Genomic DNA, 14,931 nt, shown 5'->3' with positions numbered 1-14,931 from the left:
AAAGCTAGTGAAACAAATCCTAAAATGCTGCAAAATTCTTGCAGACCTTGAGAATCTGTATGCCTTGTAGCAATATAATACTTAATTCTGAGTTGTCACACGTACTTTATCAGCAACAATAAAGAACTTAATGTAATTAGATCTCCAGTTACAGAATTAATTACCTTAGATGAAAATAATTGAGGAAAAAAAAGGCTATAGAGCCCACAGAGTTCACAAGGTTTGTGAATATCTGACTTCACCTTGTGCCACCCTATTTCCAACCTGGATCTTTCTAAAATTCCCTATACTTTTTCACCAACTTTAAAGGCCATTTACGGCAATGGATTTGCACAGCATCATTTCAGTTCCACATACTAATGTGATAATTCTGCTGGTGTAAACATACATACATCTGATTACTGCTATTAATAACTACCCAAAGAAAACGGTTTATGAATCCTCCTCAAATCTTAATTTCTGTCAGATTTTAGAATAGCTACAGTTACTCAGAGCTTTAGACTGACCTATTAAACTATAGTAACAGTAACCTAATGATGACAAACTGTAATACAGTGTCAGCTGAACAACATGAGGAAATGTTCAAAATTTTCTTCCAAAATTTTTTTAAACTGTTTTATTCTTGCAGTTTCATTATTTAAATGATAAATCATCGTTAAGAACAAAAGTTCACATCTTTTAGAATTAGAATTGATTTTTCTTTTGCCAACGTTCTTGGCATAGGGTAGTGACAAAGTCTTGAGGAAGGGATGTCTACTAAAAACCAACTCCTTATACAGATATCACAGAAGATCTTACCCACACAAATGCCTGTCAAAACCAATCTGTCCTGGACATTAGAATCTTAGACAGAATTTAGTCTAAGCATACAGAAAGAATACAATATTTGAGAAGATAAACAAAGATAAGAAAATCGTCTCTATTAGGACATAAACTCTATAGATTTGATACTTTCTAAGTAAAACCTGTGGAAAGAAGGAAGGAGCAAGAGTAAATACAAGAATGAAGAAAAAAAAAAAAAATCACAGAATCACAGACTGGTCAGGGTTGGAAGGGACCTCTGGAGATCTAGTCCAACCCCCCTGCCAGAGCAGGGTCACCTACAGCAGGTTGGACAGGACGGCGTCCAGGCGGGTTTTGAATGTCTCCAGAATGGGAGACTCCACAACCTCTCTGGGCAGCCTGTGCCAGTGCGCTGCCACCCTCAAAGTAAAGAAGTTCCTACTAATGTTGAGATGGAACTTCCTGTGTCCCAGTTTGTGCCCGTTACCTCTTGTCTTATCACTGGGTACCACTGAAAAAAGACTGGTCCCATCCCCCTGGCGCCCTCCCTTTAAGTATTTGTAAGCACTAATAAGATCCACCCTCAATCTTCTTTTCTCTAGACTAAAAAGACTAAAAAGGCCCAAGTCCCTCAGCCTTTCCTCATAGGACAGATGTTCTAATCCCCTAATCATCTCTGTAGCCCTTTGGTGGACCCTCTCCAGCAGATCCCCGTCTTTCTTGAACTGCGGAGCCCAGAACTGGACACAGTACTCCAGATGTGGCCTCACCAGGGCAGAGTAGAGGGGGAGGATGACCTCCTCGACCTGCTGGCCACACTCTTCTTGATGCACCCGCGGACGCCATTCACCTTCTTGGCCACCGCAGCACATTGCTGGCCACGGTCATCCTGTTGCCCACCAGGACTCCCAGGTCCCTTTCCACAGAGCTGCTCTCCAGGAGGTCAGCCCCCAACCTGTACTGATGCATGGGGTTATTCCTCCCCAGGAAAATCATATAAAGCCATGTGAATGGAGAATACATGTAGGCAGGAATAAGATCCTAAGGATGAATAAGTCAAGAGGGGGAATTCCAAAATCTGTCCTGTACCCCTGGGGATATTTCTATACACAGAAAACATTCCATACTTGCTTTTTCCCCACTCCCCGTTTCCCATGAGTACTTCAGGAGAGATGCTCTGCCTTGGCCTTCTGTGCCAGCTGATTTCCGAGAGTCTTTAAGGAGAGGAAACAGCAAGTTACCTCAGATCCCGTATTTCAATCAAGATCCACACACAAGAGTGGATCTCCTGCCTTTCACATCTGCAAGTTCAGAAGCAAAACATTTCACATTCATTCTGCCCTTTTCCCCGTGCAACTTTCTGCGCCTCTGTATTCCTAGCATGACAGAATTTTTATGATAGAGCTTCCGCAGGCTTTGGAAAGCGGAAAAACTTAATGGGGAATGGGAGGGGGGCACGATAAAACACAGGCCTTTTTTGCTGCTTCTTTATTCCTTTTTTTATTATAAAAGGACTGAACCTATGTACCACCCAATGAAGAGTCCGTGATAATACTACTACCAGTGATAGTTAATAAGAAAAATTCAAATTTGAAAATGATGATTTTAATGTTCCAAAAGAACTTGTTTTCCTCCTAAATTTTAGGTTTTAGGTGCATTTTAAAACATAAAATAAAGTCTGAAGCAATAATTCCTTTCAGGCAAAAAAATGAAATATTTTGTAAATATTGACTCTGGGCACTATTAATTTTTCAAAAGATTTTTTTCTTCCACAGGAAATGCAATATTACAGAGAATCACAGAACTTGCAGAAATGTTTGCTGGAAGGAACGTCTGTAGGTCATCTCATCAAGTCTCCTGCTCTACAGACTTTCGTGTGATTGTTATTTTTATGAAACTGCTGGTATTTCAGAATTCATCTTCTGAGGGAAAAAACCCTGATAAATAGCCAGTTGTAATTTGGAACAAAAATCCCATTGCTTCAGCATGCAACTAAAAAACTTATCAGAAACTGAACTAAATGACAGAGTTGAATCTTTAAGAATATTCCAATAAGTTTCCATTATAAAGACAAAGTTCTAAATTTTTGGCTGAGAGAGACACTCTGGATAAGTTTGCAGGAGAGCAACTACTTTCTTTCACAGGAATCATCATGCTGCACTGCCAAGCGGCATTCCATGAAGGTACTGGGAGGATCATCCAATGGTAAAGTTAAGTTATGAGATTGTGACACAACGTCTTATATATCAGAATCCTGCTGTATCTATTAAAGAGGTATCTTTTACCTTCAGGGGAACAGCAGACATGAGGGAGTATAAATTCCTTGTTGATGCTTTCACCCTTTTCTTTAAGCGCTTATGACTTGTATGTTGTTATTGTCCCGCACAACCTATGCTTTCAGCACTGTGTTCAGTCTAGCTATTTCACCTTTATAAGCAAGCACGTAGGGGCAGAAAGACAGCATCAAGGAGCAACTTCTCAGCCCACTGATACTTTTGCAAACAATCATGCCAGCTTCCGTGCCACAAGTGATACAGATTTTTCTAGATGACTGTTTTAATTTTCTTATGATTTTCTTATAATTAGAAATATCCCACTAATGCAAAGAACTATTTCTGTTGAAAAGAGCTGAATCTTAAAAGAAAACATCAAGGGTTAGTAAACAGGGCAATAGCTGGCTTTAACTCAAATGCAATGTTGATTAATTCACCTTTTTCGAGACCACTCCTTACCTAACTCCTTTTACATTACAAACTGATTTTATATGAGTAGCTATTTTTAAACCGTTAATATTGTAGTTATGAATAACACAAGGAAAAAACCTGTCTCACTATAATCTTTAAGTTATTTAACTATTTAGTTGTGGGTAGTAATATAATTTGGCTTTCTGCTATTTATAGAATGATGTTCCCACCAGATGAGGATGCACTCTAAATACATAATCTTATTTCAAGATCTCCATAGGGAGTCATAAGATATTATAACTGCTTGTTCAGGTTTTCTTTTTATCCCTTTCCTTTTTCCTTTTTTAAAAAAAATAATACATTGTAGTTGAGCACTAGGATTATTTTAATCTTTAATTATGCTGTTTCCTAATACATAAGGAGAACCCTATGGAATGCAAACACTGGAATTCACAAGCTAGCTTTGACATTAATAGAAGCTATTATTATTTGGCCTATCATTTTCATTTTCTCTGTTGTATCTATTTATATTTGTCTGATCAACGTTTAGGAACCTTTAGCAAAATCACCATCCAAACACAGGAAAATACTGTGATAATGTCAATCTGTTGAGGCATCTGGTGATGCTACTGTGCGTGAAGTCACAATAAATGTTTATTGGCAATATGAAAGCTTATTGACATTGATCCTAAAAGCATCTACCAAGTTATCTTAGCTCTCTGCCACAGGCATTTCATTCCAACAAAAGAAGGTGGACATCTAAAGCTTTAGACATAAAACACTATTTAGGAAATATGGACAAGATATTCTCTGTAACAGAAGATGACAGAAAATGGAAGGAAACCCATAAAACTAACTATGAACTAGAGAGCTGGGAATAGCATTTGATGACGTATATCGAAAAAGAGATTAAAAGATATTTACATTCCGTACTTTGCCTTTCCTGAAGTTCCGGAAGTATTTAACAAAAATAAATCCTACTACATTCATATAAGTATCACCATTATCTTAAATTTTTTTTTTTTCAAATGTACATATGAAGATTTTAGTAACTCAGTGTCAAAAAGTAGGCTAATAACAATTGCAGTGATAAAGCATGACTTCATCTCTGAACCACAAAGTCCAACTTCGGTGCCTCCCTGTTGTCAACACACAGGCTTCAGCAATGGAAAGTCCCTTTTTCCTTTTTTTCAGACAATTTTTGCTTAACTTGGACTCAGTTTTCATGGGATCATCTTTCAAACCCAAACTGCTTAAATGGACAGTACTGTATATATCCAAATATCAAGCCAGTCAAGCCTTACTACTCTCCCAGTGCATTTCAAATGATCACATGAAAATAGAATTAATTCAGTAATACAGAGGCTTCCTTCAATTCTGCAAGTTAAATGACCACACTATGATGTACTGAACACAACCTACAGATTTTGATAATCATAATTTTGAAAGATAGTGCAGAGGCATCTTTCTAGTTTACCACTGCTAGTTTTAAATGTCATTTTTCACATGGCCAACTTTCCAATTCCGTATTTACAGGTGTCCCCTGACAAACAATGTTCCACCTACTTTTATTATTTATCTGAAAAACTGAGATTTTTTTTAATTATTTATTTTAAAAATCTTCTGGAAGCTATTACAGAGAGGAAAAACTGTATGACTTTTCACAGCTTCAGTAATTTTATCCAGATTTTGAAAGCTGATTTTTGTCTTTGTTGCTGTCCAAGTGTATGAATTTAAAATAACTATAAATGTTAAGGTCCCCTGCTGTAGTTCAGTTGTGAAAATTAGCAGAATGTGCTACCTGTTTTTTTTGTACATCACTAGCAGTAAGTCTAACAAGGAGTTACTCCAAAGGAGGTTTATGTTAGTCATGAAAGAAAACTTTAGTAATGAGAAAAGTCATGTTTTCATAAAGTGTAAAAATTGCCATGCTCGGGGCTAAAACCAGGGTTTTATTGTCGTGATACAGCCTACCACTTACTTTTGTTGGAAACTGAGAAGCAGGAGGCACTTCAATTTTATTTTGTGTATGTATGCATGCATTAACTCAAAATCAATCTAATAGCACCATCAGCCATTTCAGTTAAAATACTGGCTAGGCCCTAACAAAAACTGATGAATAAGTATCTCGTGAAGCTTCTCTAATTAACTATCAGATCTTAATTTAAACATTTCCAAATCCTAAAGTAAAATAGCCTACTTTTTTTTTTTAAATTAATAAAACACTGTTTGAAGCTGAACAGTTCAGTAATGAGGCTAGAACTCCTTTGTTCAAAATAAAGCCATTTGTGTGCTGATAACATTCCTGCTTACCAACTGGAACTTGGAACATTTTTACTGCTTGGAAAAATCTGCATTGCTTCATAAGGCTCCCTGAGGCTTTCACCTGTAAGCTTTAAAGCAGCAAGAAATCTGGCTACTGACCAAAATTATATCCTGATACTCATGAACCTCTTACACATCATCTGACTGAACCACAGCAGAGCAAGCTTTCTACGTCCGGGAGAGAGTAGGATTCAGGGAGGCTTTGAAATGACAAGCTATATTCCATGCATGGCAGCTATCACCTCTGTAACAGCTCCCTAGTTTGCCGCTGAAGACGTTTTTGACCCAGGACAAGACAACAGCTGGGGCAACAAACTTTGCAGACTCACTTTAATTGATTTCTTCTGGCATGGAATCCATTCCCGCTCCACAAGTTACAAGCCTGTTCTTCTGCCTCTTTTCTTCTCCCCTTACACACCTTTACCAGACCACCTTAGCACCCAAGGAAAAATTCACCCTTGTCTATGGGAAGAGGGAGGCAGGGGGCTATCCTTACTGTGGCCCCCAAATACATCAATACACGCCATTATCTTTAACAGGTTTAAGAGAGACATACCGCATAAAAATTTCATGGGAAGTACAATTCAAGTGTTATTTTACCTCATCGCCTTCTCATCTCCTAAAGGCCTTTTTCCACTGGGATCCAACTTCTTCTAGGAACACTATTCCACTTAAAATACACACTTCCATTAGCTGGTAGGGATTCCCATACTTTTTCAACTGCTCATATAGATATGTACTTTTTCCACACATCAGCTTTCTTTGCCAGACACATTCTATTGTGGGTTTTGAGCTAAAAACAGATTTGGCAAGAATGGTCTTGACGTTCACTTTACATAAAGGAAGTAAAGTGGGAAAATCACATGGTAGATTTTTAGAAGGCAAACCAGACTCAAAATATACTTAGCTGTCACTTTGATACCACTGAAAAGAAATTGCTCAGTTTTCACAGCGTGGGCAGTAACTTCTACATAAAACAAGTCCTGAAGTATTAAATGTGACTTTTTCTTACAGGCTTTTGACCTTCTTTATCCATTGTGCTCTCACTTTATCCCAAAAACGAGAGGATACAAGTAACAGAAAATTGCCCTCAAAGTTTCCAGTGCTTGCAGAATGAATCATGCTGTATAAAGCATAAATGTGAGTTATTCTGCTGATTCTAACCCCTTTTTTAAATTATGTAATGTTCAAGTGGTTTAATTGTGTTCCTTTGAGCTTTCTCTTGTGAGAGAATATATTTTGATCCAGCAACATTTAACAAGCCAGAAAAAAGATCAGTCCACTCCTTTACCCGCTACTTGCTGCCCGCAAAGGCTCAAGAAAATATCAGACAGAAATTGACCAACTTAGTTTTAGGTGAAAATTTAGTTAGATTGGGGAGGAGGGTAAGTGTTATTGATATATTGTCAAAGGAGACTAGAAGATTCTTTCATTAACACAAGCTGCACTGCTCCTGATTTTTTTTGGTGTGGGGGATTTTCTCTCTTATTTGTCTGATATTCTTTAAGAGATTTATACTTTTCTATTTTGACAGGCTACAGGCTCTTAATACAAGCCCAACACAACAGTGCATGAAGTAAATGATAAAAGTCTGTCATATAAGCAAGACTTCCTCTTAGTTCATTATTAAATATACTTACTGCAAAGAAATCTGCTAATTTAATCAGGAAAATACCACCATCCTACTGTCTGCTCATGTGTATTCAACGAAGACATCCTATGAACAAAGTACATGTACTTCACCCTTTCAAACAAGTATTTTTAAGCAAAACCCAATATGGAATCATTAAAACCGCTGCATCTTACAGTCTTTAAGAAGTTTCTTGATATGATAATTTCTGAAATATCACAATGAAGTTTGAGAATACAATACCAATATGTTTGTTTCAATGAAATTAACACTTTTTTGTCATCTGTCTTTGCTGCTATCTGACCTTTAATTACACTACAAAGACAATAGAAACTTTAAAGAGCATTTACATGTTTGAACCCCTTACTGTTCATTACCTCCGTGGCAATCAATGACATTGACAACAAATAGGATTATATGTTTAAAAATTAAATGTGAAGAATGGCAGTTACAGAAATTAAAGAGGAGAGTGGGGCAGTAGAATCTGCCAACCAAAATGTATTGAGGGCTAAGAATTTTTTGTGTCTTCATCATGCCAGTCACTGGGATGTCAATAGAAGTTCACAGCTCCTAACTTTTCTCAGAACTAAATCTCATCATTGGTCTGGCTCTAGGCTCACAAAAAACCAAGCACGTCACACAGCTGCTTGTAAAAGTTATTCAGCTATTCCTACCCTGCCTTACCTTTGTACTTCAGGGAGCTGGAAGAACTGTTTTAGCTGAAGCATGGCTACCACACCTACAGGTCTTAAACATTAACTTACATTGCCAATCACAACTCTAGTCTATTCTCGATGCTTTATCCTTGATGGTAGGAAGCAGTAAGTCTGTTTGGTATTGTTTGGTTAGGGTTTGCATTTTTATTTGTTTGGGGGTGGTTGTTTGTTTGTTTGTTTTTAAATACAGAATAGCTCATTAAATGCCTTTACCTGCATAGACATTTTTCTCTTTAATGTTTTCAAAGAAAATAGTAGCATTACATATATTACACATAAGAGAAAAAAAAATATGTTTTGGGGATGTCTGCAGGTGCTGTCTCATGCATAGTTTTGCAAAATAGGAAACCTGTAATTGTCTCATGGAATTGTCTCAGAAAAAAAAGAAATAGATAAACACTGCACAAAATGGCTGGCACAGTGTAAATTAAAGCATTAAATTCATTTCTAAATCCTCTGAGCCCTCAGTTGCTAGAGATGGTAGTCAATAGTAGTAAAAAAAATTGCCTCCTTGAAATGTGCTTGGTAGACAGCAGCTTGATGATTGGCAGCACAAATAGAAGACAAACGAGAAAGCCTTCAATCTGCAGCTGATGCACAGGAAGAACATGGGGAGCTGAGTTTACAATAGAGAAAACATTACCAAGCTAATGGCACAGGCAATCATTTGACCACCATGCATCTCTGATAGCAGCAGGGCATCCATTTTCAGTTAAGTGTTAGAGTACCTTTTTGCTTTCTCTGACCACTGCAGGGGTAAAACAACCTAGTGCGTGAAACCCACTGACTGGTAATAAATTACTATATTGGATACTTTTTGTTTTCTTTCAGCAATGACTTTACTGTGTATTCCTGCTATCATTACCAATTAAAGTGGAGATCGCGTTAGCAAGCTATATCTAACTGTATATCAGTCCCTATGCTCCAATTGCTTTGGCAAGTATCACAGGGTCAAGAGGCTCCTTTGACCTTTATCAGTTAAGTCTCTCTGACCACTCACTATTTGAAGCAATCTCAGCTGAACAGATGGACACTTTTGCAGACTCTATAAAGCTTAGAATATAAAGATAAATGAAATTGTGTTTGGGGTTCAAACTGGTTTATGAGCATAAAATATTGTTAGCAAGTTCCACAAAAATCTCAGATTCCGAATAGCACATCTTAAAGCTACACCATGAACACACCACCTCTTTATCTACTAAGAAATTGTATTTTTTTTTGTTGGAGCATCTACTGGAGCATCTACAGATAAAACTAAAAACTTGACATAACTTACACGACCAGTTAGCACAAAATCACTTGTGAATTTAGAAAGCCTGATTACTTTAATCATTAAATGGCAAGCAAGAAGAAAATTTAATATAGCCTTTTACCATGACAGTCAGAGCAGTGTACAGCACATGATCAAACAGATCATTCAGTGGAACAATACTAACACAGTTGGATACTACTGAGCATTCAGAGAAGGCTTGGACCTTCGTTCCAAATTTCCCTGTCTTAAGTTTCTTAAAAGGCCTTACTCTTTAAATTACTGCACCAAAATTTTAGTCAAACAATACATAAGAGAAAGTTTCAAATTCCCTAGTTGATACTAGGAAAGAATTTTTACATTTATATCTAATTATTACCAAAGAAATGGTAATAATTAGATATAAATGTGGTCTTGCAATCATACTTATGTATTTGTAACTGAAAAATAATCTATTGTTCAACAATAACATTGAATGGTCTTTGAGCTAAATCACATCAGCAAACCTGTCTTGTAAAGTTCATAACCTTAAGTAATAAATGTTATACAGGCTTAACTAGATTTAGTGTTGAAAATGTCTTAAATTGGATAAAACCATGGGATATTATTTTCTTTTTCTTCTTTTTTTAAGCCTGGCTTGGTTTTCAGAGGAATAAATTCCTGAGAGGTAAAATTCTGATCTGCATCTTTCTGCAGGAAGCCAGGGATGTTTCCTAGGAATACTTCCCCAAAACATTTTAGTCCTTCATTCTATCATCACCCCAATTCAACCAACAATTCAAAACAGTCTTACTAATAATGAACCTACTGTCATTTGCAAATACTCAGCTGAAAGGATGAACAATCCAGGATATGTGCAAAGATGCATTTAGTTAAAAATAGTTACAAACAACAGGTATATGATTGAGATAGCTCTTAAACATACACCACCTCTAGAAGAGCCTGCATAGCAAGAAAGAATGCAAATTATCAGCTACACTTTCATCTCCACATAAAGATCATGTGCATCTTCTAATCCAATATAACTCCTATCGGCAATCCACACATGCACACTCCTACGTCTAATCCTGCCCACCTCCTGGAGCTTTGAATTTAGGGAGCATGCGAACAGTGTATGTCACCAAAAGTATCCATAGCCTCCCCAAGTGGGCAGACAGGTCAGGTCAGGCCTACCCTCTCCAGAGCAATGCTGGCCTTATGCATAGGGTGAGGATCATCCAGAGTAAAGGTGTCACTATACCAAAGTCATTCATATTCCTTACCTTCAGACACTTCACTTTGTCATAGGCAGAGGATGCTCTTGAGGGGGGCATTCAGAACTTTTTTCTTATTTATTTACCCTTTTTAAACCTCAGTACTCACATATAAATAACAAAGTGTAAAAACCCTGGAGTCAATAGTGGTGCCCCAGTATGCTTTCACATGCAATCTATGCTTGACCTGAGGCTTCATCATTTGGACTATGCAGTACCAAACAAAGGTGTCAGTTCCTGACGAATTTTCCCATACAAACTAGTTTAAAGAAACTATTTTGAACTTGCCTGACGTTACTTTTGTTACTATTATTCATTACATCAACCCTGGTCATACTACTGAGGATCCTCCCAAGAATCCATCTCCCACTCAGAAAACGATGTAATATTTTTTTCAGTTTACATTACCAATGTTCGTCTATCTGTTTAACTGCAACACAAGCAGAGTCAACCTCTTTCCTTCCAACACTATAATCTTTTTTTTTTTTTTAATCCCAGTGGAGAATGCTACAATCCTCGCAGCACTTTGAACAGTAATTGTGGCATCACTCCTGGTGAGTCTGTGCCACAATGTAAGTAATTAAGCCAAGGAGTCTTCAAGCTCAAGCTGTGTGATGAATAAAGCAACTGGATAAACCTCCCTTTTTATCATGTATGGAAGACCACCATCAGGCAGATTGTTGGCCAGATGGATCAAAATTTTAATTGTTCAGGGAGAATTACTAACACATCTATTGCTCAAATGTAGAGACCTGGTCTGAAAGTGAAATGTTTCTCATATTTTGTTTTCATGTCCACACTGCCTCTCCATCACAAATACTGAACTTAAATTTTGCATTGATTTAATGCAAGTGTACATATAAAAGTGATCCTGGAAACATCATAACATGATGTCAAAGAATAACTGGTAAGTAAAGCTAATACACTGAATGTTCTTCACATTAGTTTTCAACAGCAGGAAACAAGTCTACATTTTGTTTTTCAGCAAGATATTTAAAGAAAGATATATGCTATATAGACAACTTTTAACAGGCAACTTCTGCTTTGCTCTAGAATTCATATCACTACCTGTCTGGACATATGCTATCAGAAAGGCAATTCTAAATACAATACCTTTGACAAAGTCTCTTCTAACATTTTTTTTTTTTAAGAAAAAAAACATAAAAATGAACTGAAGAACTACTCATCTCAAAATAAGATCCGTCTTTGACATGGACAGTGTCTGCACCATGAAAATTTTAGATGGAAGGAAAGGGTAAGGTAATTTTAAATGAAGTCTAATTTATATATTCAATATTCAAATACTCTGTCTATATCTTAATATATTAACTTATCTTGAATATAGAAACAAATTCCCGAACTATATCTTCAGAAATATATCAGGCTTAGCAATGTATGGCAGCCAAAACATTTTCACCCTTACTCAGCAGTCGGGAAGAAAAGACATAACATGGAACATCTCCCACGTTTTCTAGATCATCAACTGGACAAACAATGCTACAGCAATCCACAAAACATGAACTACTGACTCATGGATCTTGGAATTATTATACCGACCAATTTACTGAATGAATGAACATCCAAATATCTGTGAGAATACCGCTGAACACAGAAATACTGCCAACATGACCTTAGAAGGAGGGTAAAAGCATGAGAATATTGCCTTGTTCTAAGAAGGATTGATGTATACAAAAATTAAGTCACCAACCCATGGCTGGCTGCTGACTCCAACTGAAATAACACGTTAGCCCTGGGCTGCTCCAATAGTGCATTTCCTATATTGGATTACAAGAGTCCCACCCATAAAGTTTATCTATGTAAAAAGTACAAGGTAAAAGCCTAAGCAAGTGACTTTCTACTAAAGAACAAAAAAAAAGTGGGATTAAATTCTTAAGTATTAAAATCCTGTCTATCCTAGAAATTTACATCCTTGACAACTCAGGAATAGGCAAGCCAGACCTTTTTTAGTTCCTGTATCATTCTAGGATGTATCAGAAGAGCAGCTAAATTTCTGTACCCATTGATATCATACTGTTCTTTTCCTGAGAGCTGTTCAATCTTACTGAAGGCAGTAGAACTACAAAGGCTTCCAAGAGGGCAATATTTGCAAGCAAATATTCTCAAGCACATCTAGTTGACTGATTCACCCTTTCTCGTAAGTATTGCAAGAACCAAATCTGACCACTGTAACGAATTAAGGTTTGAGTATTAATATGCAGAAAAACATGTCAAGAGAATGGAAATGTAACCACTATTGTTGCTTTGTTTTAAATTGAACCACTGTTTAGCTTTGTTAAAGAGCAGAAATAAAATACTAAGACGAGATTCAGATAGTTATCAGAAGGAAAAGCTAGCAGATAGCAAGCCTTTCTTTTGCAGAGTAAAGTTTGGTATGTTAACTCCTACTTCTATAACTGCACTTAAGGTGTTAACGTATTTCTGAAAAAGCCACCGCTCTTTTTTTTGAATGGGTGTATGAGGCAGAAATCTAGGAAAGCCTCAGAGATCTGAATTCCTGTTGATATTTTTCTTTGCTAAAAAATACTAATTAAACTATAAGAGGCCAGAAATTTAATGTTTAGAATATAAAAGATTATTATCACAAGTATAAAGATTCCACCATCCTCCTGTCATGGATGGTGAAGAATTCTCAAGAACATCACTGTACATTATAAAAATATAAAGGTTAAAACAAAGATGTAATTTATTTTAGAATTGTTAGAATTAGATAGAGCACTTACAAGGAAAATCAATTAGGCTGATCTACAGAAGAAATTGCATCTTAGGGACTAGAAAGCAGTAAAAGTAAAATGTAGGATAGGAAAATTCAAACTCCACACCCAGAACTAAAAGGAACTATCATAAGTGGAGAATAAGGTATCATGAACAGTGCTTCAGCAGGATAGAAACTGCATGTTTTTATCCATAAAGGTATGTCTCTAAAAACAAAACTACAAGCTTTACTACAGTTTCCAAGGGACAGAGAAGGCAACTGCAGCATGACAGCTGAGGTATGGGAGAAGACAAAGAGGAAGACAGCAACAGCTAGGTTAGCTTCAATAAATGGTCCTTCAATGTGAAAAACTTCACAAGGACTATTACTATTGACCTTAGAATTATTTCTAGTAGGACACTGTAGCACCTTCTTTAGCTTTAGTCCAGGGTCCAATTAGTTGTCTAGGCAGGGAAAACAAAAATTAAGTGTCCAAAGCATTTAATAAAATAGTTCAGGCTTATTCTCAGATTTCTGTCAGCCTGTGTTACTTTCTACGCCCATCCGCAAGTATAAAATGTGCTACAACATCACAATGGCATCTTTTTGCTTTCATTTTGCTTTGAGGGAATCAAAGGAGAAAACACTGAAATCAACAAATTCTTGACTTGGTGGACCAGTTCAGAAAACTGCAGTAACTTTCAGCAAAGCTGATATGTGGTCCAAGCTATCAGGATCACGATGCCTTTTAACTGGTATCGATTTAATCTCATAACTCTAATATTATTATTTCATTGTAGTTCTTTTCCTACCTTGGTCCCTTGATAAAATACTTAATTGTGAAATTTCATAGGAAATATAGTACTGCAATGCTTTGCATCCGAGTTACAGGGGGGAAAAATACATAATTACACACCCCCCTTTGTTTCTTCACTCATTTTCCTATTACACCTAATATGTCACTAAATATAGCTTCTGAACACCAGTCTCAGTAAAAAAACCACACAAACAAAAAACCCCAAACACACAGAAATACGCTAGCATCAACAACATAAAGGTTACTAGCTTTAAGAAGTGTTCTACTACTTTCTGTTTTGCTTTGCTCTTAATCCATTTCATACAAATGATCAAGACTTGGAATGCCTCATAATAATACTGTAAATATTACTAAAGGAAAGAAATAAAAATGAATCTATGTCTAACATACCATTGTTTATGGCACCACTCCTGATTTCGTATTTGATAAGTATTATTTAGTATTTGTGCTTGTAACTTACTTCCATTCTTCTATCAATTTCTCCATCAGCAAGATTTAGCTAGTATTGATTTTCCAGGCTTCTAAAAAATTTGATTTGCAAATTGCATCCTTTACTATACTAAAACAAATAAATGTTGTTGTCCTGCAGCCTTCACTTGTCTTTTACTTATTATGTGCAGCAACATAACAAAGTAGGTATTTCTTTTATTTATAATTTCTGTACTTTCTTGTTTCTTGTTTTAAACAAAATACCTCTGTTTCAGAAGCACCTTGCCTTTACATATTTTGTTTAGAGCAGAATGCGCATGCTATTAGTTAAG

The 14,931-nt window shown here is 36.5% G+C and overlaps 1 protein-coding gene across 1 annotated transcript in view; it reads right to left on the bottom strand.

The window, feature by feature from the left end:
* Positions 1-14,931, bottom strand: part of WDR72 (WD repeat domain 72) — a gene marked incomplete at both ends in the record, with an annotated part of 118,015 nt that overhangs the window by 59,477 nt on the left and 43,607 nt on the right. The gene's annotated exons all lie outside the window — the stretch shown is intronic.

The sequence above is a fragment of the Vanellus vanellus genome (genome assembly GCF_965231255.1).
Source record: "Vanellus vanellus genome assembly, chromosome: 11".
In the NCBI taxonomy this organism is placed as follows: Eukaryota; Metazoa; Chordata; class Aves; order Charadriiformes; family Charadriidae; genus Vanellus; species Vanellus vanellus.
The sequence above is the reverse complement of the archived record's forward strand: the minus strand, read 5'-3'. Positions and strand labels throughout refer to the sequence as shown.